General features: G+C 32.2%; 1 protein-coding gene across 1 annotated transcript in view; it reads right to left on the bottom strand.

Annotated features, from left to right (window-relative positions):
- The window catches only part of LOC147072189 (uncharacterized), a 124638-nt gene that overhangs the window by 46119 nt on the left and 52190 nt on the right, over positions 1–26329 (bottom strand). The gene's annotated exons all lie outside the window — the stretch shown is intronic.

Raw genomic sequence — 26329 nt, 5'->3', positions numbered from 1 at the left:
TAGTGGGACTCAGAATAAGGAGCAGAAAGCAAATAATAAATGAAATCCTGACATCCAAATATGTATGAAATTAAAAAATATATCGGCAGGAATATTAGGTACTACGATATGATATGATTATGTATATTAGTCTTATAATGTTATCAATCATTACGTATGGCACTTGTCTTTCGATTAGCTTACCAATAGGAACCTAGTTATGACTAAACTTCAACATGAGTGGATTGGTAGTTCCATAAAATCATTTTGCAGGAAAACTTTTCATATTATTTACGATTTTGATGGACCAAAACGAGGTTCGCAGAAGCGTAGTTATCCTTCGAAAATATAATTGAAGGGGAGCGAAGCGTGGCGGGAAATCAAACGGGCTAAGGTTTAACCAACCGTCTTTGCAGCAGGGTTGACACAAAATTATTACGAAATACAAAAGGTTAACGTATCACTGAAACCAATGAAAATATTGTTGAAGATCTAAATCTAATTTTATACTTAAGTACTACATATTTTATGACATATCGCGTAATAATAAATACACTTCAATGCACAATAAATAAAATAAACAAAATACCTGTGAGAAAGTGGTGCGTAGGTAATATTATTTTAACACGTCATACGCCTCAGTAGAACACAATGTTTATCACTTTAAGATTACATATATTGATACTAATTAGATGAAAACAATTAAAAAAGCAACTTCACAAGAATGTTCCACTGTATATAAAGGATTTCCTTCACAATAAATTTGAAACGTATCAAACTCTGGTTAAACACATTAATTGGTCAAGCACATTTATGATAATGAATGAATACTTTTTATAATGTGAAAAAGTGATAGTAAGAGTTATTCAAGTGACCACAAGTAATATTGTATTATTATTATAATAACTAAGTACATACGTACAAAAAGTTGAATTGATTACGTAAAATGACATGCGTAACTATAAAAATTAAACTGTAAGTAATGAATATGCATATCATACTGCGAATAATTAGGTCATTTAATTTAAACTTATGACAATAAAATTTTAGTCATTTATCATCATCACATGCTTAGTAATAAAATAACATGCATTTTGTGACTAATACTGTGGTTATATCTATTGCTGTGCATAGTAGGAAAAATAATTAATTAGTATGTATGGCATTCCTATATTACAGATAACGCAAATCACGGATAAACTTACAAACACTCACTGTAAAGAGTAAATGAGTAAGAGTAAATGCATTTTTTTAAATTAAATTATTATTCTTTGCTAACATTATATACAACATAATGAAATTTATACCAGTAATTTGAACACAATATTCTAGATACTAAGCTTTCATTGTTTCAAATTGAATATCATTTGTAATTTTAAAATAAAAACACACGCTGTAGTTTTTTTATCCACCAGGATTGAAATAAAATACATGAAATTAAATAATGTAGGCCAGACCTTCCCAATCAATGTGCCGCGAGCGACTGGGAAGTGTGTGACATGATATTATTATGCGATATTTCAATGAATGAAACGGAAAAGCTCATAAACTTAAATAATGATCGAATTCTCAAAAATATTCAGTTGTTTGTATCGTGATTTTAATAGTAGAATTGCACTATATTGATATAATAGAAATTTAAGACTCTTCTTTCTACCACAGGGGGGGGGGGTGATAGGCCTCTAGCCTAGGGACCTGAGCTTAGGTGGGGCCCGGCGTGGTGGGTCAACCAGTGAAGTAAGATAAACACATACCACAAACTTACTCTAATACTAAAAAAAATCGCCTACTGTGCTATTCGACTTAAAGAATATTAACATATAAAAATATGTAGATGTGTGATGCAATTTGATGTGATATAACGATTGATATAATTAAATGATAATTAAAGCGTATAATTTTATTTTATAATTATTTTTGGTGTGTTGTTTCCTGTCTAATAAAAGTGGCTATTTATCCAATATGGCAAAGGGTCGCATTTTACTTTGTTACCACAAAATTGTCGCGATCACTGCTCCATAATAATACCTATTATGCTTGGCGCCGACAACCCAATAATTGAAATGAATTTATTTAAAAATACAAGAATCGTTAAAAATACACGAAGTACCCTTAATTTTACTGCGGAATACTATTTTGGCAACACTACTGTAGAACATAACATTGCCATTAATAACTCATTGAGTTCGCACACCGCGCCTGGCCCAAGGCCATTAGATGTCATTAGCATGTTATCGAAATGGGGTAATTAAGGGTTAATAAGTAGTAGTTCAGCAGTCAATGTATTAACCTTAGCGATGTGTATGGGGGGGGGGGGTTCACCAAACATCCTGGCCTGGGGGGCCGGGCCGTTTCAGAATGCTAGGGCCATGGTCACAACATACTGATTATAAAGAACTGTTTAATATTAAAATTAAATTTTCTATTATAAGCTAATAATGAACATAAGTTAGTATACGTATGCATTCTTCAATGTGCATATTTTTTTACAAAAATAAACATTGTGCTTAGACGCGATTGGGAAGCACTGATGTAAAGACCGTTTTAATGTTTTTGAATGTGAATATTTTATTCGGTATCTTATATATACATAATATATAACCGATTGCCATCTCAGTAGGTACGGATATGATAAAATATTCTTGTTTTATTAGGGTTTTTGACAAAAAGCTGTGAATTATTTTTCACGTCCCTAAATGTGATTCGTTAATGCAGTGGCGGATCGGACCACCGCAGGCGGTCGGCGGTGAAACAAAACGAACGAAAGTAAAATTTGTAAAGGGCCAGCAGAGTAGCCTACGTTCACTGTTCTTGTGCAAAGCGTCGAATCAAATTGCTGATTCTCTTTCACGGAACGATGCCGAACAATATTGGACGAATAAAGATATTGTAATTTAATTTTCAATAAATTTTAGCAAGTTCGTCGCTGTGACAAGTTTCGTGTAAGTAACTATAAAATATAATTTTAATGGAAACTGAATAATATAATCTAAACTCATGGGAGCATTATGTTATTCATCTAAAATCATCCTACTTATATTTGTTTATAATAAGGCGTTGTGACAAATTAAAGATTGAGTTAAAACCATCAATAGATAAACCCTAAAACATTAATTTGTTATGTACCTATAGTGAGCAATTATTATATGTAATATTTAGATATGTAAATAACAGTAAGTCGTGCGTACAATATATTATGTACCTACCTGATAAGATGTCAACAGATTAGACACACAAACAAACTAACATTTTCTGGAGAAAAAAGGTCATAATAGACAAGACTATAAACTACTACAGTATAGGAAATAGTCGTACACGGAATATTGCTAATTTATTCTATAATATTAAAAGATAAATTAAACTCTACACCATTTTTTTGTGAAGTTTTTCCGTCAAGCTCAATTTTTGTCTATACTCCCGTGTACCCAGAAGATTAAAATTCAGTAGGTACACAGATGATAAACGGTAACAATGTTCTTTAAAAACACTAACTCTATTTGTTAATGACACTATCGACCTGAAATCTTTACTAAAAAATTTGCATGGACGGTTTCCAGACATACATGTAAAACAATATGGGTGTCGTCGATCTAATTTTCGATATGATAGAACTTTAACATTGAATTAATACGCGTTGTCATTTTGCATGTGTAGAGAATGAACAATAAGGGTCTGGCGGGGGTCGTGTCGGTTAGTCGGGGGAGGAGGCGGGAGGAGGCAGAACCCACTAGTAAAATATATTATTACATTTAATACTAACAGCAGAAATATTTTTTCAGTTTAAATTAGGTAATATAAAAAAATACATTAGGTAACGTTTTTATATATTTTTTATTTTGGTTAGTTCCGGAAAGATTGAATAAAGAAGGTATAAATAAGTACAGTTAGTGCTATGTTACGGCATACGAAGTTTGCCAACAAAACACAGTTCATCCCTATGAAAGTTTTTTTTCTACACGTGATATCCACCATTATGGCGTAACAGATGCTACGCGAAAAAACGAATGGGCTGTATTTTATATTTTGAGAATTGAGAGTCGTTATTTATATAGGTGTATATTTTGTGAAGACTCCGCGCGGAATATTTAGATGTCACGTATACAAAAAAACATGGTGTTTTCATTTACAGTTATGTCATGAAATATTATGTCGCGTAGTGAAACGGTGCCAAGAAAATATCCCAAAATGAAAAAGGTACAGATTTTTTATCTTTCCCCAGGCAATAATTCACGAAATAGAGTTACAACTGCGTTTAAAGCCTAGAATAATGTCCGTAGAGCAGTCATTTCGATGAATAGCTATTACGTATATCGGTACCTCCCAACTGTTTTTTGCACAATTTTCTGCGCATTGAAATTTCCACAAATTTTAGATGTACCAAACTCCAAAAGCTACTGACATTTTGAGAAGATTTCAATAGGTTTTTTACTTATATTTTATACGTCAAATTCTTTACATATTACAATTAATAAAATTATGTACCATTGACTTAAAGTATGTAGAAATAATATTAGGTTCAAATGAATTAAGTACAAAAAAATAAACATGGCTGCATCGTAAAAAATGTTACTTTTGCGGTCAATAGAGAAGTGGCAACATAAAAAATACACAAAGAGAACACCGATTTATCATACAAATTATCCAGCTTGTTTGTTTAGCTTATCTCTTTTATTTCGATGCAACAATGTAAATTGAGACGACCGCGGACACGTGATCCGGAACATTTATTACATGTCTAGCTTACAACTCTTGACAAGGCAGAGATTTATGAGATGGAAGTTGAGTAATCATATATGACTGTGGACTCGTCTGAAGAGCATCCACCTCGGCCAGGTAGCTGCCTCCGCCCTCCGCAAACGCTGACGACCGCAGACGTAAGCCACAATATGTGCTCGGCCAGGGTGAAAACACAAACTATCCGAGTGGCATATTATACTGGATACGCGAGAGAATAAATATTTTATGTACATATTTACAAAAACCGATCGATTTGTGTTGGTTGGGTCGAGGGCTCAGTACGCACCTGAGCTTTTGTTTATTTTGCAAGGATTCTGGGTAACGAAGTAATCCATACGTTACATTTGCTTGCAGCCAATTCTAAACTATTTAATTTAACTCGTTCATAGTACCTATCATAATTTTATTTTCAGTTGCAAATATTTTAACTTCATATTGTAGAACCGATAAAAACCGAAAAGAACTAACATATTATTACTATTCTCATGTGTATAGTATCAAAGTAAACAATCATAACCGTAATGTAGGCTTCGCGGTGTCGTGATAATACTATTAGCAACATATCCCATGGTTTAGACACAGTTATTTTTGTTAATTCTAATTTATTTAAATAATTTATGGTAAGCTTTTCTTTTTGAATTTGAAACCATTTTCTAAAAAAAAATATTTGCACCGAGCGTGTTTCTGAAATATTTAATACGAAGTTATACCATTTCCAGTACCCAACCTGATGTATGACCATTATATAAATTGATATTAAATCGGCAGCTACAGATTTTTATCATAAATTTGTAGATAAAAAGGTTCTTTCGCATATAATGGATTATTACCGCGTTAATGATACTTGAATTTAGCACGTAAAATATTGCGAGCTTTAATGGTTCGATAAATGATATTGATCTTTTGAATCATTAGCTATTAGCATAATATTATTATTTTATTAATAGATATTATTTGAGAAAGCTTATATCTGTTATGTGTCTACTTTTCACTTTTGCAGTTGTATCTAATAATGGGTACAGTTGTCCTGCAATGATTTTTAAACTTTTATAAGCTTCTAACGATTCTAACGAATCGAGCGCCCGCCATTACGAAAGCCGTCACTATGTTTGATTTAAATTTTAAATCATGTTTCCCAAAGACGAAACCATTATCGATGAGTGAAATTAGAAACTAATTTTTAACTGCTGTTGTGAAATTTGATAGTGCAGTGGTAAGTATAAAAATATCACGTTAAAAATAAAACCCATCGTACGCTTCAGTAGCTACATATTATTATTTTATTACGCGGGAAAACAATACACGTGTAGAGAATTAATATGAGAAACAGGAAAAAGTTCAGGAATGTAAATAATATTAGTAATGTATATTTTTCAGGACAGGTGCTATTGCACAAGACGTTGGTTTTCTTCGCGTTGATTTTCAAACCAACGCGAGAGGAGTTGTTATGCAACCTGTCGATTGTCTCTTGAATGCCCTCGATTGAGTTGTCGAATAGGACAGCATCATCGGCGTATTCCAGGTCGCATAGCTTCACCGTGGGGGTAACAGGTATGCCTCGGTCGGGTGGTATTGACTTCCGTAGTATGAAGTCAAAGAGAATGATAAAGAGAAACGGTGCAAGGACACAACCCTGTCTGACTCCGGTCGTGACCCCGAACCATTCCGTGACAGTGTCTCCAATTCTGACACAGCATTCGCTATTCTCGTGCAGGCTTTTGATTATGGCAATGATCTTGGGAGGGATCCCGTATGCTCCCAGTATCATCCAGAGGGAGGGGCGGTGCGGACTGTCGAAAGCCTTCTCATAATCCACAAAACAGCAGGCCATCGGACTGTTCAACTCATGGCTCTGCTGGAGAAGACATCGAAGGTTGTGGATTTGGTCTGCACACGCTCGACCAGGTAGAAACCCGGCTTGGTTTTTCCTGAGGACGTGCATTATTGGGTCCCTTATTCTCATCAAAATGATGTTTGCCAAAATCTTTCCCGGAACACTGAGTAGCGTAATGCCTCGGTAATTGTCGCAGCTTAGAGGGTCACCTTTTTTAAGAAGTGTGATGATTTCACCGTTCACCCAGTCCCTTGGGCAGCGCTCTTCTTCCCACACCTTTGTCATCAGATGAAACATAGGGTGCAGGATTGCGCTCAAGCTGTACTTGAGGAATTCAGGATGAATCCCGTCTCCCCCCGGTGCCTTTCCGTTCTTGAGCCTTTTCACAGCCGATTTTATCTCGGTGTGCGTGGGCGGGCAATCGGAAATATCGGTCGCTCGGGGAATGTCCAAAAGTAAAGCTTCCGCAGATATGTCAAAGGGATCCAAGGGGGGTGGGCGGTTCAGCACTCCGCAGAAATGATTCTTCCAAATCTTCTTGACGCATTCTGCGTCAGACTCTATTGCTCCACTGGGACCACGAATGGCTCCGGGAGTCGGTGGTCGCCTGCCGCAGACTTCACGGGTGATTCGGAAGAGTTTCCTGGTGTCATTTCTGCTTGCTGCCTCCTCTGCCGCTTCAATTTGCCGGTTCATAAAATTGCGCTTGTCCAACCGCACGGATCGTTTGACTACCCTGTCTTGGGTCTGGTAGTCAGTCCGGCGGTCCTCGGTTCGGTCGGGGTCTCTCTCCTCGTCTCTCAGGGCTTTCAGCCTGGCTCGTTCACCAATTTCAACCTACGTTTCGTCAGACATCCACTTTGGCTGCTCACTCCTTCTGGTACCAAGGACGGTACGAGCCGACGACACAATCGCACTCTTTATGAGGCTCCAGTCCGCCTCAATGAGGTCGGATTCAGATTTGTGCCGCTCGTAGATACGATCTACACTATCTCGTACAGCAATTTCGAAGTCGGTCCGAATTCTTCGGCGTCGGAGATGCATCTGGCATTTTGCAGAAAGAGCTCGCTATCCGAATGGGAATGGCTGGAGCAACATTCAACTCGATGCGAAATGTCTGGGACTCACGATTGTACTCGGTCAAAACCAAATGCCGCCTATTCGACGCTTGCATTCTGACGGTGCTGCTTTACGGTAGCGAATCATGGCACCTTACGAAGGCTCAGAGCAACCGTATACTGAGCTTCGAAAACAGATGTTTGCGACGAATACTGGGTGTGCGGTGGTATGACTTTAGGAGCAACGAGGAGATAAGAGAACGTACCAAGCAGCCTCTCATCACGCTGAAAGTGAAGAGGCGACGTTGGACCTGGCTCGGCCACGTGCTGCGGATGCCAGAAGAGAACTTTAACCTGGCTTGCCTGTTCTTCAAGCCGACCGGATTCCGGCGTCCTGGAAGGCCGCTAAATACAATCTACAGAGTGTATACGGCGGAGCTACGGGATGCTGGTTTGACCTGGAACGAAGCAAGAAGACTGGCGAGCGACAGGGATTCTTGGAGGCGCCGCGTGGTGTCCATATGCTCCAGTTAAGGGGCGGATATGGGCAAAGAAGAAGAAGAAGAAGAAGAAGATATTTTTGTATGTATATGGCCGCAATGGCTGATAGCCGTTATTATAGTGGAACTTTTTGAAGTCAGATTTTCTTTATTATTTTATGATGGTCAGGTCATAAAACACAAGAAACACAAAGAGCGCGTAGTGTCCGAAAATATTACCAATATTGAATGCGCGTTGTGTTTAAATGACAAACTTTAATGGTTGTAAAAGTTGATAAGTCTCGAAATCATGTTATGGAGTAATTGCAATTTAAAGTTTGATATACTCTTTAAAATCAGGCATAATGCTAAGTGCTTTATAATAATATGCATGTTCTGTATATCAAATGACCTTGGAATTTCTTTCTAGCATACATATTTATATATATATATACACATAACTATTGAAAAAAACACATATTTTTAACAAGTATTTAATTGTATCCCATATTTCTCCAAACTCGAGGTTTAAAACTTGTTACATCCTCCCCAGAAGGAAATCCACGTGTTAAGATATGGAAAAATACTACTTAAGTACTTATATTGCTTATACTTTTTAAGATTTTATGCTATAATCAACAGAAAACAATGGCAAAACTACCATACTACATGTATAATTATAATTATGTAGCTTCTAATTTCCTCTTTGAACTATTTTTAATACTTACCTACCAATTTGTATCTAAAGCTATTAATGTTGTTCGTATTAGTTATTTACTTTAATTAAAATGCACAAGTTACTTTATCAAAGTTGATGTATAACTAATGTAAAAACATTATGTTGCGGAAACAGCGAAGATTAGTATTCCTATTAATTTAAGACTCGACATTAATAATAATTGAAAGATCACAGTTTTTTGTGCTCCATTTAATGGATGGCTGCTTGATCCGCTCTGGCTGGAATACATAGAATGTTAACTTCTTACCTGTCGAGATGTAAACTTTACTCTAATGACTTATATTTTGCGGAGGCTATCATAATATTGTGTGCATGAAGGTAACTACAGACTAATAAAATTTAATAGTATTTATGAATTTCATTATTTGAGCGATTATATTTTATAAATTCTTTATACAGACACATAATGACTGCCTCTAAACGTAGGTTCGACTCTCTTGTATAGAAAATTTTTAAATTTCGGATCAAGAGAATGGACCTAGTCGGTTGAGGAAATGACTAACAATCACGTTTTGTAAATATTGATAAAGCTTCTCGGGAAGCAACAAGATCGACAGAGGATTGTAGTATTTTTTTTCTCTGTGGATAGGTACGGTTTTAAATGAATATCGCTACTTTGGTGGTTAATATATATTATTTATGCAATCTGAATCGATGTTATAAGAGCAATTCACGAGCTGCAAGAATGGCATTGTAAGTGGTTTGCGTAGTTGTTTTTGATCATAGGCAATGGGAAGACCCGTTCCTTGCTCGATGTCCTATACTCTATTCTATTGGCTATGCTGAAGTAGAAAAGTTGTTTTTTAACAATGATTATGTAAACAAGGGAAAATAACTATAAGGGAATTAGATTACCTTCTGGGTGTGAATGTAAGAATGTACAATTTTGGAGTATGGAGAAATATGGGATTTACTTAAACACGTGTTAAAGAATATGTTATTTCCAATATTTACGTCTATATCATAAAATGCATTATAATTTGTCACGTAAACGAAACGCGCATTCAATATTGGTAATGTTTGATGATATTTAGCGGGATTTTTATTTCTTGCGTTTTATGGCCTAACTGTCATTTAAGTTATACACCAAAACTCTTAATCAACTCAACAAACTCGTAAGCCTTATTTTATGGTGAATGGCTTTCGCATTTATATCTTATTAATGTACGGAACCTTTAAAATTCATTTGAAAATGCGTGTTTGTAACATAAGGCTACCTAAAAAACAATGATCATTAGTATGATTTATTACTATGAACGAGATTCGCCTTATTATGCGTTTAGAGATAGATATTCAACGCTTTTTTCATTTATTTTTTCACCGCGTACCTATATATTACACGAAATTTTGTGGGAAAAATAAAAAAAAAATCGTGTGAAAGAGTGATTTACTACAGTGGACTTCCAAAAACTAACGACAAATGTTCTCAAAACAGAACATACAAGAGCCATTTTTCGGATTATAACCTTTTAGTATGTAGATAGGTATTATATTTATATTAGTCGCAAGACTACGAACAAGCTGGAAAGAAGAGCTATCACTTGTAGCGTCGAAAGGAGGAGGTCGTGAGGGCTTCCGTCTTCCAGATGAAGCAATAAGATCAGCGATGGATCGCTCCAGATCAAAGGAGTTTGTTGGAGATGCCTGTAATTTAAGTAATCCTCAGTAATGACTCTACTCAGACTCTACATTGTAGAGGATATGAAGAGACTATATTTATTGGTTCAGTAATTATTGTCATTGCGACATATCAGATGTTGGTCAATACAATACATGCCTACTATGCATGAATAAAATATTAACTGTGGATATTATGGAAAATGCAGGTTATTCTCTCCTTTCACGATTAATTCGTTTCTGGCAAAACCAAATATTTCAGTTATGAAAATTGTACATGAATTTCTTCAAGAATGTAACGTAAATGTCTAGTGTGTAGTGTAACAAAAATGTAATTCTGTATTATTAATAATGTAACTATTTATGTATGTAGTTAAAAAAAGTGTATGTATACTTTTGTAAACCATTGTCAAGCAGAATAGCGTTCCATTCAGAGAAGAGCTCAATTGCTTCCAAATAAAGAAAAAAAATATACAGATCGGTTATGCAACTATTCAACGTGTGCTACCGTTATGTATGAGTGAGTGTGAGATATGGGAAAGCTTATATCTGCACCGAATCTTATGGATACACTGATACGACAGCGTCACAATCACTCGTGTTCCCGAACAGAAGCGTTAATACTTGAGGAATGTAATCACGAAAAACCACTTCGCGTGACTTTGGATGCCGCCTAAGAATGGAATATTCGTACTTGTAGCATGGATTATGTCGTCGTGGTCAACCCTTTTCACCCTGCAGCGATCATACAAGACCAATCTAAGCACTGTAGGTCTGAAATGACATAAGACGCGAGACATGGAGCTGAACCGAGTGAAATGGGGGACCTTATAATCAGATTTTGGAACGTGACAGGGTGATGTAAGGATATAGGTATATAAATAAATAATAAAATGAAATAACTCATCTATAAATACGGATGTATGTAATAATATTACATATTTTATTATATTAGATGCAAATGAAATTTTAAATTCACACTTTTGACCAAAATGATATGTCATAATGTCAACGTTCTATTGATTTAGTTCTAAACTGCCATGTATTATACTCAATTCTCAACATAATCTATCCGTGTATGTCGTATAGCATAGGTATACCTAGATAAGGCATGTCGCTTTAGAAATGCTTTAAAAATAAAACCATGCCGGCGGAAGCTTTTGTGCTGACTGCGAAAAAATGGGTATTTAAAAGGGTAAAAAAACTTGCTTGATAGACGTGTATTATGCCTTATCTTTGCACGAATTAATTTAAACTATTTGGTTTATCAACTTACATAAATCACATTCAAATAGTATTTATTCACGTCGAAGAAGTTGGTTAAAATATTTTAAACATTATCATTAACGTCAGGAAAATGGGAATAGGGTTTAAAAATAGGTATAGTAGGATATAATACTTAGTTCATTTATTATTTTATTGCGTCAACCGAAAATGGACGACGCGTAAAATCGATTTTTGTTTAATATTAAAAATAAAAATTGGACCCACAATAATATTCTAATAATGTTATATAACCTATTTTTAATATGTTGAGGTACCTTTTCAAATTGTTGACTAACATATTCATGGTTTTAATTGAAAATAAAATTCAATCGAAATTCGGTATGATTATTCAAACCATGAATAAAATTTTGCAATTTATAATAAGTGTGTGGTAAATACAGATATTATTTTTACATAAGTACTATTATAATGTAACTTATTTAGTTTTAACTCTAATACGTAGGAGTTTGAATGTATCTGTAACTCTGTACCAATCTAATAGAAATGGGAAATCATATTAAAAATATGCAACGAATTTTTCAATTAACATTTTAAACGTTTCTAAATTATATGTCTCTAAAAACTTACAGATACTTTCAATAATATGAACGTATAATAACTTAATATAAACAAGTATGCATTCTTCAAACATTTTAAATTAAAAAAAAAAAATTCGCAGGCAAAATCACGAATTAGGTATTTCTTTTCTATTTCACGGTCAAGTGAACAAACAACACTTTTATGAAACCACAGAAAAACAATTTCAATTACTAAACCTCTCAAACTTTGTCAATGAAATGTTAATTTATACATATGAATTATTTAACTAATCTATCTACTATGTAAAAAAATGTGTGACATTAATTTTACATCACCTATCCATTATTAATAGTATTGTGTTGAAGCGAAATGTTTCAAGAGGATGCATGGATTTAGTTTCTCGAATAGTTTGAGAAGTTTTTGTTTTACTTCGCGTGCTAATCTCACATACATTTGTTTGCGGGAAACGTAATCAGCTGTTGTCGAACAAGAATTACTACTTACTAGAAGTTAAGCATTACACGCGGGACTATGTTTTAAGAGAGGTTAACATTTCATGTGACAAACGATAAGAGATCAAATTTACATTACAATACTTTAATCGAAACAATACTTCTTTTAAATGAAACAGAATTCTCACGTGATATACCTACCTAATATTTGTTTAATTTTAATTTTGTGAAAATCTAGTTAGTTCAGTATACAATTTTTTTTTATTACGTGCCTACTCCCTCAACCCATCATCTTACCACCAAGGGGTCTAGATGACTCTGGAGTTATTTGACATCGAAATATTGGCACTATATTGAAAGACAAGAGATTTTTATATTATTGGCTTTTACAGTTATTTAATTATATTTTGTAAAATAATACAATAATATAATCAAAAGACAATATATTTCAATCTTCGTTTTAAATAATCAGATGTTAATTGACAGCAAATCGTCTTTAAAAAGGAAAAAGGACGTAATCCGAACAAATCAAATTTTACGGGATGCACAAAAACGCTTTTGTTATGGTTTTCGGTAAAAGTTGAAATACATAATATACATAACCGTGAAGTGCAAGATAATTAACAGTTTGGTTTATATATTCCAAATTTGATATTTTTTATTAAGTTAATTAAAGAAAAATCAACAAAAATGATCGTAAAGACGTTTTTCCCACTTCACTTACTTATTTTTTTAATTCCAGCTAAATTTAGATAATAAATCGGCATTTGCAGATTACATCCTCTGGACACAATGTTATTATCCAATAAAACTTATAAAAAAACTGAGAGTTACCATTTTCCTTTCTAGAGTCGATACTCAATATTATAGTGCATCGAATATATTTGTATCTGTAAATATATAAAAGAAATCTCCCTAAAAGAATTTTCCAACATTATCTTTATTGGGAAAACTATTATAGTTGGCATGGCAATTTTATTTATTCAAGCAGTCTACCTACAGTCTAGATAATTTGTATTATCGATTACCTACTTACGTAGCTACCTATAGAACTTAAATATTTCAATCTTACTACCAAAGTAACCATCAATGCATATATGTATATAATAAAGTCATAAGCTATTATAAATAAATATATCAGAATAAATCACAGTGTGTACAAAGCGTGACTTGAATGCATAACAAAAAAAATTTTTTTTTTTCAGAAGACAGGCATATAATCTTTAATCGATAATATTGCTATTTAAATAAAATGAACGGTACGTATATAAAAATTAAATAATTCACCCACGGCATCGTTCAATTATGTATGTACATATTATATGTTTAATATATTTTGAAAAAAGTAAAGCAGCAGTAAAAAATCCGAAGAAACTCTTTCAATACAAAAACGTAGATATGCATGTATGAGAAAAAGTCTAACGCATAGCATATAAATAAGGAACCTATTCATTTTGAATCAATTGCCTGGAGCTGCAAACCTTATATCTACGTGATACAAATATTTTCCCATTGAAACCGAAATACTTAGTCAGATAGAGGCGAATATACCATAGTCATTCGTAAATAATTTGAGCCCTTTTGAGTGTCTTTGTAAAGCAACAACGGGTTGGGTTGCAGATATTTTGAGAAGAGAAATGCGGAAATCGTAGTGGTGAATAACTAACTTACTCTTAGAACGAAGCGTAGAGTTTGTTATTACAAGATAAGTAGGATTAGTGAATAAAGTTATATATATAGGTACACTATAAATTAAATTAGAAAAACATGTCTATGATATTTATTAAAATCATTAGTAACAAATTATTACAATAATATACAAATATGAATGCCAGTGGTGATGTCTATAATATTTAAGACGGTACTTCAGTGAAACGGCAAACAATTTTCAACTATAGGTGCGACGAAATTTCGGACTGGCTGGCAATCGGAGAGTGAAGGTCGAGCTGTGAACACGTCAATTTGTTTTATGATGGCGACGGGGGAATTAATTCTTAAATCATGTATAGATGACTAAAAAACGTTACCCATTTACTTGAAAAAGAAAACATGTCAATGAATATATTATTATTATTAGTAATAGAACAATGAACATAACATTAAATGGACGCATGTTGGCTTTTTATGACAAATTATGTTTTGTTCTGCACGCGTCATTTGCACAATCTTCGCGTCGCGTAGTCACGATGGTTTTAGACAGTGTCCCAGTTGAAGTATAGCCTTAATTTATACATGTTATACTGGTGCATTTATTTAACGCCGTTTAAAGCATCTAACATAGATAATACATTTTTTTTAAAAGATTATTAAATACATTAATGTATCATTATAAGCCGGGGTGCATCTACTGCTAGATGAAGGCCTCCTCTAGCTCTCTCCACTCATTTCGGTCCCTAGTTGTTTACTGTCACGTACATTCACCGAACAAGATGAGCTCATCTACGGTCGGTTGGTTGGTTACGGCCTCAATGAAAAGTATGCTTATGCCAATAGGTACACATCTATAAAATGTTGAGACGCCATATAATTGACAATAACAAATCCTATCTCTAGCCTCCACGTGGCGTTCCCGGCAAATGCAGATGGCGTGTGTCTTGGGCAAAGACATTATTAATGGACAACGCACTCAGTACAGTAGCTAACAAGTAAATTCGCGCATAACGACATTCGCACATATGTAGGTGGACGTCACGAAAATTTCGCTATTTCCATTATGCGATATCACGCATCGGGAATTTAAAGCAGTATCACCTTTATTGTAATGGCGTTAGAACAGTGTTTCTAGTGTCAATGTTCATTTGAGCGAACGATATTGATATTAAAATATGAATTACTTATGCCATTCGGCAGACCCGACAAAAAGCATCGGAAATTTATAGCAATATCACCTTTATTGTAATGGCGTTAGAACAGATTATGCCATTCGACAGACACGACAAAAAAGTGAGTGTCATTTTTGTTTCCAGATGCTTCGTCCATATTAATGTCATTGGTCTTGGGACAGTATAGCCTATCTGTAGCTAATAGAGAAGGAAGAAAGACGAAACTCTGGCGCCTCAAAACGAGAGACACTTGGGTACGGAAAGAAAAACTGAGACAGAAAACCATACACCAACCCGCCCGGACAACGCGGTGTGCTTATGGCAAAGAAATATATTATATGTGTGATAAATGAACACAGAAAATTTCATGGAATTGTGTAAAGAGAGTAGTATCAAGGTATACTTAAGACAAATTATAGACAAATAATGAAGAAATACGATAAAATGTATGCAAACATTTGAGATGAAAGCTCTTATTCGTTCTATTGTTTGACGACGTTCATGACTTTAATTATGACACAGCACGTCAAATGTGTTATCATTTTGAAAGCTAACATGGCTCAAAGCCAAAGCTGTAATCCGTTGAAGCTTTGATTAAGATAACATTGCATGACAGTACATACACGATAAAAGCATTTGAAGTCAGCTTTATGGCATTGTTTAAGATTGAGATTTTATTGCTGTAGATTAAGAAGATGATTCAATAGAAATAGTTATGTTAATAACAGTGATAAAATTCCTTGCTTAAAACATTAAAAATACACGGTATTATCGTTTGTATAAACACAATAATTTACTACAGATATGCAATTCATAGAAGGCAAGTTTTTGTATGCTTTCATTGAAATGTTTGGAAGCACAAAAAACGTTTAGAAAGTTCTCAGTGTATTTTGAAAACGGCTTGGAAACGTAACTACATGTCAAATGCACACCTTCGCTTTATTTATATTGCACATGCTATATTATGTGAGTACAATACCAACATGTATATACGAGTATAATAGATCTTTTACAATTTAACTTGTTATTTCATATTCGAACTATATGTCGGGCACAATACAAATTATTTAATTTTTTTCAGAAATAGAAGACGAGTACATACCCTTTACGAATTCCAAACTTTGTATTAAAAATATGAAAAAAAAAAAAATATGCGACATTGACCATGCACACTTACATTGTTAATGAGTCTTTTAATTGGTTGTTAGCCAACCTTGTTAAAAAAGTAGGACATACCCGTGATCTGGATGAAAATGATATTAATTTATTGATTGAAAATAATGAAATTATTGATATTAATTCCGTGTATGAAAACAAAAGGGATATAAATCAAAAATCACTACTTTTCATGAGAGCCAAATGAATGTATTTTTTTGCGAAATTTTGTAATTGTTGATCCCTATAGTTTTTTTTACGAATTTATGCATTATAGATAATTTTCCAAATATAACTCATTTTCAATTTTTAATATGTATCTTTGAATCTTCGTTTTCGATTCGTACAAAATATTTACTCAACAAACGAAATTCTAATTATATATCCACCGATCACAAGCGCAATAAATATACTGCTACTCGAAAGAGTGCAAGAAGATGTAATAATTATTAATAATAAAAAAATGGAACTAACTAGCCAGTAGTTAAATACAAGACCTTCTAAAACGTAATTTATTATAAAAATTTGCAAGTTCACGATAGTAGGTCTAGTTTTATAGTAACTAAACACAACTACTTCGATGAAATAATACGAAATATAAAATAAAATAAAGAAAGGTAAATAAATATAAATTCTGTCAGATTCAGTTATCTTAACATCATCCAGTCAACAAATATGTTTCTTTGATGGCGTAGCGAACAGTGCGTTAGTTATTTTTATAAAATAACACTACCACTCCCCTCGTGTTTCCGGACATGGTGGAGCGATGTAATTTAGAGGAATTGCACCATCAATGGTGATCGATTGCATTAACTCAAGTCAAAGGGGCTTTCGCCGATTAAGCAAAAAGCTTCTGCTGATGAAAATGTACAATTCACGCGATGGCTACTGAAAGTTCCCATTGGTGGTAGGTACTCAAGTAAAAACAATGCAAATTACTGATAATATGGATCCGCTGTTCCCAATGAAAGGTCAACCTATTTTTGATCTGTATAAAATAAACAATAAAAAAAAAAATGATGCTTGAAATTGTATTTTTATGTAGATGTAACAAAATGTCTTCATATTATTATTTTCATTACCGAAACTGGGAGATTTAACGATAAAATTTTTTTTTTTTAATATATTATCTGGATAATAGTTTTAGAGTTGCTCGTTGAATCTTAGAAATATTACATCCCATATGGACATACTCGATGTGTGTATGATATTTACCGATACATGATGATTAAACACGTAGTCTTTATATGAGTGCGGAGAAATTTAACACACTGAAAATAATATCGTTCAGTCCTGCACTCTTTGTGTCTTTTAGGAATAGTTCCTAGGATGACATGACGATTGATACTCTACTGTGAGTATAATGGAATGTGTAGATATTTTGATGATGCCATATAAATGTTGTAACTGTGGGTTTGTTTCATTTTATATAATAATATGAAATTATTTACATATTTTGTTGGCTTACAAATGAAAGCCTTCTGTCAGAAGTGGATCAATAATATTTTATAAACTGGGTGTAAGTGAAAATAACAACAACTTGAGTTTTTTTGATGGTGTTATACTACTCGTAAAATAACACAACTTTATTTAGTTGAATATCCAATAGCTAATGAAATTCTATAAAATTATTATATACTTACCTTTATCTTTCCATGATTGAAAGTTAAATTTTGGTTGGCAACAGAAACCATATGGCACAGTCAAATTTAATATCGCATCTGGAGTGCATTTTGATATAATATTTTCAAAAGGCGAAGAAAATAATTTTGCGGAATTGAATATTTTAACAGTAAGGGTAATATTTAAAATTTAGATGAAAAGTTTTTTATAATATTAAATGACGCCCGCAATCTTTTATTTGTGTATACATAAAGACTTTAATAAATTATTGTAAAACATTTTATAACGTTTTTAGAAAACGTCTGAAAAGAAATTTGTTTTTCACAATATTTTACAATTTTATTTGATGCCGCTTCATGAGTTAATAATTTAAAAACATGATTGATTATTATTACACTCTACGCGAGGATTATTTGATCAAGTATAATTAATGACTAAAAGCACTTTTTAAATAATGACATTATGTATATATTATGAGACGTAGATAAACTACATTATGTAATGATCAAAAGCATTCCCTAATCTGGGTGTTTGTTTTGACGTAAAGTGATGACGTTTCCGTCTTTTTAATGAGGATTTATGAAGGCGTAGCTTCACTGAATAAACGAGATGCGTTTTGTGATGATGACCGCCATAACACAACCAAACACAGGACATTGGAAGCTGAGATTAACTCTGATATGCATAGAGATAGAGCTGTAACAGTTTAATTAAGAATAATATTTAATCCAAAGCGTAGACGTAAACAATCCTATATACCTACACCGTTATAAACATGATATTATAAGGTCAACGGTTTATTCACTACAAAACCATACTGAAAATAGGTTTTGAATTATATACTTATCTACATACTTACATTTAGATGTCAATTAGTTAATATACATGTACTTAAGTACATAAGAAGTACAAAAAATAAAACCACATTGTATTTTTAAGAGTTCAGTATTTATTTGGTAGTAATTCATGATAATTAAAATATATTTATTTAATAAATATGAAATTAAAAATATATATGCATTAGTTACCAACTGATATAGACGTCAATTTCTCATCAAATATGAGGATTTAAAGGACGATACCATAATATACTCTATATAATTCTGTAGAGACTGGGTTATCAATGGAATTTATGATGAATATAGAGGGTAGTATTTTTAATGGAAGACTAAAATATAATAAACAATAATTAATCATAAGAGTTAAAGGGGTTAGAGGTGTCTTTTGATAAACAATATATTGGATTAATTCTGAGAATTAAATCGTCGCAACACACTATAAAACATGTGTGTAATAATTTCTAATGAGAGTAATTTGAGAGTACATACATACAAAAATAAGAGGATTTATGAAGTTTACATAAAGTTGATACTCTGAAATATGAATAGGTTATACAGGTTGGTAGGTACTTCCAAAACAATACAAAATGACGGTGTGTCAGCGAAAAAAGGTCGGAAAGACGATGCCTTTTTCCGTTATCTCCATAAATTTTTACTTATCTTATGCAATTTTCTCAGAACGGTTAGATAAAATATATACATGTTTTGATCCCTGGCGATTATATTTCACTTACAAAAACTGGGTCAAGATAAGGGGTGCTATGTTTATCCAGAAATTGTTCGCTAAAATGGTTTTCCATCACATTAAACGAATTACATGCCGGACTATCTGACCCAAATTAATGTGTTATTGTAAGTAAATTGTATCCACCAACTTAGATATTTAAGAGATACATAATATTATATTGATTTATTATACTTTTTTCATTTATCAAAGTTTTATTATTAATCATGGTATCTCACAGTTGTTTTTAACCTTCTCAAATAAAATTGCAAGCTATGCACTATTATGGATTGCAATTTCCAATACAGGAATATAATAAATATCCAAAAATGATTTCCAGGCAGATATTGTCAATGAAAGCAAATAAAAATCAACACGTAGTTGAAATCCGAGACGTGAACTAATAAAACAAGAAGGATAGATGTTCATACTATTGTATGAACTTATAGGCTGAAGATTGTTAATTTTCAATAAACTTTAAACTACAAATAATTGGATTACTTACGTATCCAGTCACAAAGAAACCACTATCCAAGATTATTTAAAAAAAGCAATACCAACATCAATAATTTTTATTATCCAGAAATAATAGGTAGTTTTAATAACTAATAAGTAAACAATTCTTTTGGTTCAGACTTTAGGTGTATAAAATTATATATATACACATTTATTTTTACTATTTTAATAAAATTTACAAATTTGAATATTAATAATAATTATTATTGCATTAGGTATGTACCTACTAAAAAAATAGTGCTGGTCACTTGGATGATAGTATGTATAGTGAAAAATTAAGACTTTTTTAATGATTCAAAAAGTTTTTTTTTGTATTAATGATATTAGATTACTAATTCTCTAGGAAAATTTCAGGAAAACTATCTGTTCCATATGTGGCACGATCCTAAAAGATAGAAAATATAGCGTCAGCATTAAGTGTAATGACATTTATGACTACCCACATAGTTTATTCTAATAAAAAAAGTTAGGTTATAAGACTTTTACGAGGAATGGAAGTTGACTATTTCTATAACCCACTGTGTCCTTGCACTGGATCAAACAAACATTGACAACAATTAATACATAAAAATTAACAAAATAGCGTATTTGCCTCGTCGTTGAAATCCCGGTTTTGATAAACACAATGTGTATTTGGACCCAGAGCATGAAAACTAATAGGCTGAGCAAGTGGTTAACATACATTCCTCGTAAAAACTATGTTATGAAATCGATTCGCTAGGCAGCAAAGATTCACGTTGGATTGTAGAGCCAATAATGAAAAAAGTTTACAAAAATTTCGATATTGCTTTTGCACGATAGTCATGTTAAAAATATGTGTAATTAAATAAAAACCAACATATTAATATTATGATGTATGGATAGTTTTAATTATTGTCTAACCAGATTGGGAGTTTAAAACAACTTTTATTATTTATACACTTTTGTAGATCATTTCGAAAATATATGACATTTTTACATTATAGTTTTGTATGTTTTGATTAAAAAATCTCAGGAGATAGGTACTCTCATTATAATGTTTTGATAAGCAAAGGATTTCTTGTACAAATATAATTTTACACACATACTTACCCGGATATAAATTACTATCGCTATGTAAACTGTCTGATACGTAGTTACCTACATACAAAGTTATATGTGTGTGTTTTATAATGTATACTATGTTGTACTAACATTATAATATGTTTGGTTGTAGACATTTCATATGCAGACAATAAAATAAATAACGAATTCTTACGTTATACGACGTCGTGGTAAGGGGATAACTGCTGTTTTAAAGGTACAAATGTAGAGAATTAAAATAATACTTACTCGAATTTTCCGCAGTACACACAATGAAATATTACGACAATAGGAGGGTTGAATTGTCAAAGGGGTTCTAATAACTTTGAATGAAAGAAAAAGTTGGTTCACAAGAGAGAAGCAAGCTAAGCAAAATAATATAATATTCGAAAAAAACTCCAAAGAAAGTGAAATTAGACTTTTCTTTGTGGAATAATTAACAAAGTTTGCTGGGGCGTGTATGTAGATTTTTTTTTTATATCGAAAAACTAAATAAAATAATTTCTAAAAAATGCTTTTGTTGGTACTTAGGTAGGTACCTACTTAAAAAAGTAATACAAAATAAAAATAAATAATATGAAATTAATACTTATATCATAATTTAATTTTATTTTCAATTTTTATGAATATTCTAATGATTGTATTTTTATCATTTATTAAGATTTTTACGATATTTTAATTACGAATACACATTAGGTATTCAAAAAAAAGGAATAAGTGTTAAGAATATTTCTGCGAAATCGTAGTTCATAGATAACCAGCGTTATTAGTTCCTACGTAGTTGAAAATTGAAATCTTTAACGAAGTCTCTGTCTAACAATATTCTCAAGGGTACGAATCCCGTATGAACATCTAACTCTAACTCATGATTTTCAAAACTACGTACGTGATAACTTCGTCATGGTTAATAATTCGACTAGGCAGATATGTCATTTCCTACTGAAGTCATATTAGTTATTAATATAATTTGATAAAATTGAAAAGTTATGCTTCTTAAAATCAATTTGAATTATACTCACATATATATATTTTTTAAATCATTTACCCATAATATATGCAGATTAAGTTATAATATATAGCCGTGACACCAACATAGTTATATTACTATTAGGGATTGCAATACCGGTATATCAAAACCGGTATCCCAGTATTTTTCGATTCCGAAATATCTGTTTTAAAAAACAGACAATACCGATATTATTCTTTATTGAAAGTGGAAACAAAATGTACCTATTAATTAACATAAAAGATTTACCAGGATATCTCTTCCGTTATCTTACCTTTACCTATTTTCAAAGGTTTACTTATTATATGCACATATTTAGATATTTTTACTATAAAGTATTGATATTTTAAAGAGATTTTTATATCTATATTTATTGCTAGATACTTCTGTTTTTTCTATATTATATTTCACGAATACCGGTATTCAATAGAACATACCGGTATTTCGGTATTGGTATTTTCATTCGGTGTTGCAATCCTTATACTGCCCTGCTAAGTAAAAAGACAGTGTTTTCCTTAGCAGGGCAGTATAAAAATATATTTGTTTTTGTGTCAGAAGAAAAAATGATGATACACAATCATTATAATAAAATAAGTAGGTATTTAACAATTATTCAGTGTTAAATTATGAACACAAAATTCGTTTAGCTAACAATTAAATTGATACATTCTTTTGTAAGTTACTTAGACTAATAATTGTAAGTCAAATACATTTTTGGATGTTAGGTTTAGAAGGGTTCAAAAAATAAAAGCTTAACAAGATTTGGGGAGGTTACTTTATTTATGTGCTATTCTCACGCGGTATTCCCACGTGTACGAATGCTGAGGGGTCTGCGTCTGGCAAAAATCGCACTCTCTAGGAGGAGATAGGAGGATGATATCCTCTCAGTTGGAATTCGGCCAAAAGAGGTTAGCGACCCTACTATGGGGGCCAGGGGGGTAGACGGGCGCCGTCGGGGGCAGAACAAAGGATCAAGGTGTGAGGCACACAACATCGCGAGAGTAAAATATCGATCAGACTCCAGACGACGACATCTGTCCGTTTCATTACTCCCCGATGGCAATAATTCGAATGGTCGCGGAGAAAGTGCACGACTGAAATTCCCCGTGCCCTTGATTTATAACCGAAATGTCACACAATATGTAAACACTGTCAGCTGGGCACTGTGCAGTATCGAGCATTCGGAAGTCAGCTGTTTTAAATTTTCTGGGTTGTGCTGCATTGGATCTGATTTCATCGCATTTTCAATGATTTATAATAGTATTGCAATCGTGGCATTATTACGTGCAGGTATAATCAGATTAGAATCAAATTTCAGTAGGTATACATATTAAAATAAATATATTAAAATACTGACCAATTCACAAAAAAATTACATTTTAAAAAATAATGTATTTATCAAACAATATCATTGAGTCAGCCCTTATACTTATTATATAGTGTGGATGTTGTCATATATAATATTGTAATTTATATAAATTTATATACTATACCAACCCACAATTTTACAACTAAATTAATCAGTTTACTACCATCGATGTGATAAATTAAGTGATATATTACGAAGAATATGTACCAAATTATTCGTGGATGATCCATGTTTTATGTACCTATCGTGTTACACCTAAACTTATGATTTCTGTTCATGGAATTTTTGACTAAGTATATAAATAAGCATCTGACAGTATCCGTTTAAATACCTACCGTATATGTACACGCTCTTATATGTACCTAGTGAGAATATATTTCCATGAACAGAAATCATAGGTTTAGTATGGCACAGTATTCGAAATCAGATGTAATTTCAATCATTCCAGTCTATGGATGGCCTCTAAATAATGAATAACTATGTACTCTCATTTGTACACTCATTGATTTGATAATACCTACGTAAACTTGCATATTATAATAATCTCATTATTGACAGGCCCTTCGATTTTCAATGCATGAAAGAAGCCAAAGAAAATTGTAAAAGTCGTTTTTAGTTTAACGGAGTGCAGAAGCTTTAAATGCAAGGCTAAGGCATACCTATGTTATCACTATTTTAATTGATAATTCTAGTGATATTTATTGCACAACTCTCCATGTTCATGAATGGATAAGTAACCTTGTTCAGGACATATTAAAATAATACTAAATTTAATTACTAATGCACCTTTAGTGATATCCATTATTAGATATATGGAAAAAATTGGAAGGATATCTACTAAGACTTGCGATCGGGGGATTTCAATTAATTTCAGTATCATGAAATTTTGAGATAAAAAATTATCAATTTTCATGGTCTTTAAATTCATTTTTATATGATTTTTAACAAATTCAGAGTTGTTTTATTAACAAAACCTGTAAGTATACCTAATATGAAATATTTTTTTTGTCTTCGTTTAAAATTTATTACCTAGACATTATGACATCTATGTAAAAATAGTATATAATAATATTATATCAAGATTAAAGTTTTTGTTTCTCGTGAATTACATAATTAGCAAAATTTAAATATAACTTTTAAACTTTTCTTCAATCTTACCAAATGAGACTTTTATTATTTGCATTTCTTCCATCCCGAGATCCCGGAATGACATTTAAAATAAATCTAGAATTTTAAATTATTTTTGACATCGAAATCCTTAAATGATAGCTAAATATAGTTTAATTAGTGGCTTATTTGGCCAATAGCCCCTATCTAGATGTTATATCCAAGCTTGAAATAGTATCCCAATACCTATATACTATTTTCTTAATGAATGAATAAGTACATTCTTGGCCTTACTCGTTCGTTTATTATTTAGTTTTTTTTATAATGCATTTTTTCATTCAAGCCATCAAACACCGAAATAGGCTCAGTCGTTTTCATTTAAATTCAAGAATAATACAGAATTATATATACCTACTAATTATGAAGAAGTAATCTTCAACATATTAAAAATTAAACAAATACTGTCAAACAAACAATGATATAATATGGTTTATCAAAAAAAAAAAACACCTGTACCCTACTTATTTATACGCAACCAATAATGAATCCACGGTCTTTATTGCTTATCTCTAGACTATATTAAATATACAACAATATGAATATACCTATCTAAAATTTGAATAGTCCAAATAATTAATTATAGTAAAGCACAGTATTCACGTGACATAATAATATTGTAATTTAGTTTTCACCCAAAATATTGTTTGAAACTTGTACACAGTAATACCTTTTCGTAACACTGGTATAAATTTCCTCGTTAATGTTAGACTTTGTACATTATAATAGACTTTGAAAATCATAATAATTGATACTAATTAAGTTAGAGACGTGCTTTTAAAATTTACAATTTTACTGGCATTTAAAGGTAAATATTTGTATTACAAAAGTTAGTTGATTCCTACCGATTATTATGCATTTAATAATAGTAATACGTAATATTGTAAATTATAATAGTAAAGTTATCTTTTTATCATCTATGCATCAAAAACTCTGTGGGGTTATTAATTAATATAGCGTTCTATCTCTACGACGTCTAGAAGCTCTTGAACTCCACCTATCTAGGTTGAAGACAAATGTAGAGATTTTTTGACGATATTTTAAGAATATTGAATTACTATTGATAACCGTCCATCAAACGTCTTTTCGTGATATGGATATAATGAACTTATATGAGTGATACAGACAAAAGATATAGTAGGTATGTAAAGAATCCTTGCAACATAATAGTATAAGTTATTTTAATTATAAAAATTGTTTGGCACTTTATTTAAAAAATAGGTATTTGAAACTATTCATAAAATCCTTCAAATAAAAGTAAACGATAGAGTATTTTTAGGCTGAGAGGCAGTAAAAGGGTTTAACTATAATATCCGGTGACGGATATTAGTAGGAAGCTCTACTAGTT

The sequence above is a fragment of the Rhyacophila brunnea genome, unplaced genomic scaffold, assembly GCF_057557595.1.
Source record: "Rhyacophila brunnea isolate RB1 unplaced genomic scaffold, BYU_Rbru_1.0 scaffold_2, whole genome shotgun sequence".
In the NCBI taxonomy this organism is placed as follows: domain Eukaryota; kingdom Metazoa; phylum Arthropoda; class Insecta; order Trichoptera; family Rhyacophilidae; genus Rhyacophila; species Rhyacophila brunnea.
Note: the sequence above shows the minus strand (reverse complement) of the source record. Positions and strands in the feature narration are given on the sequence as shown.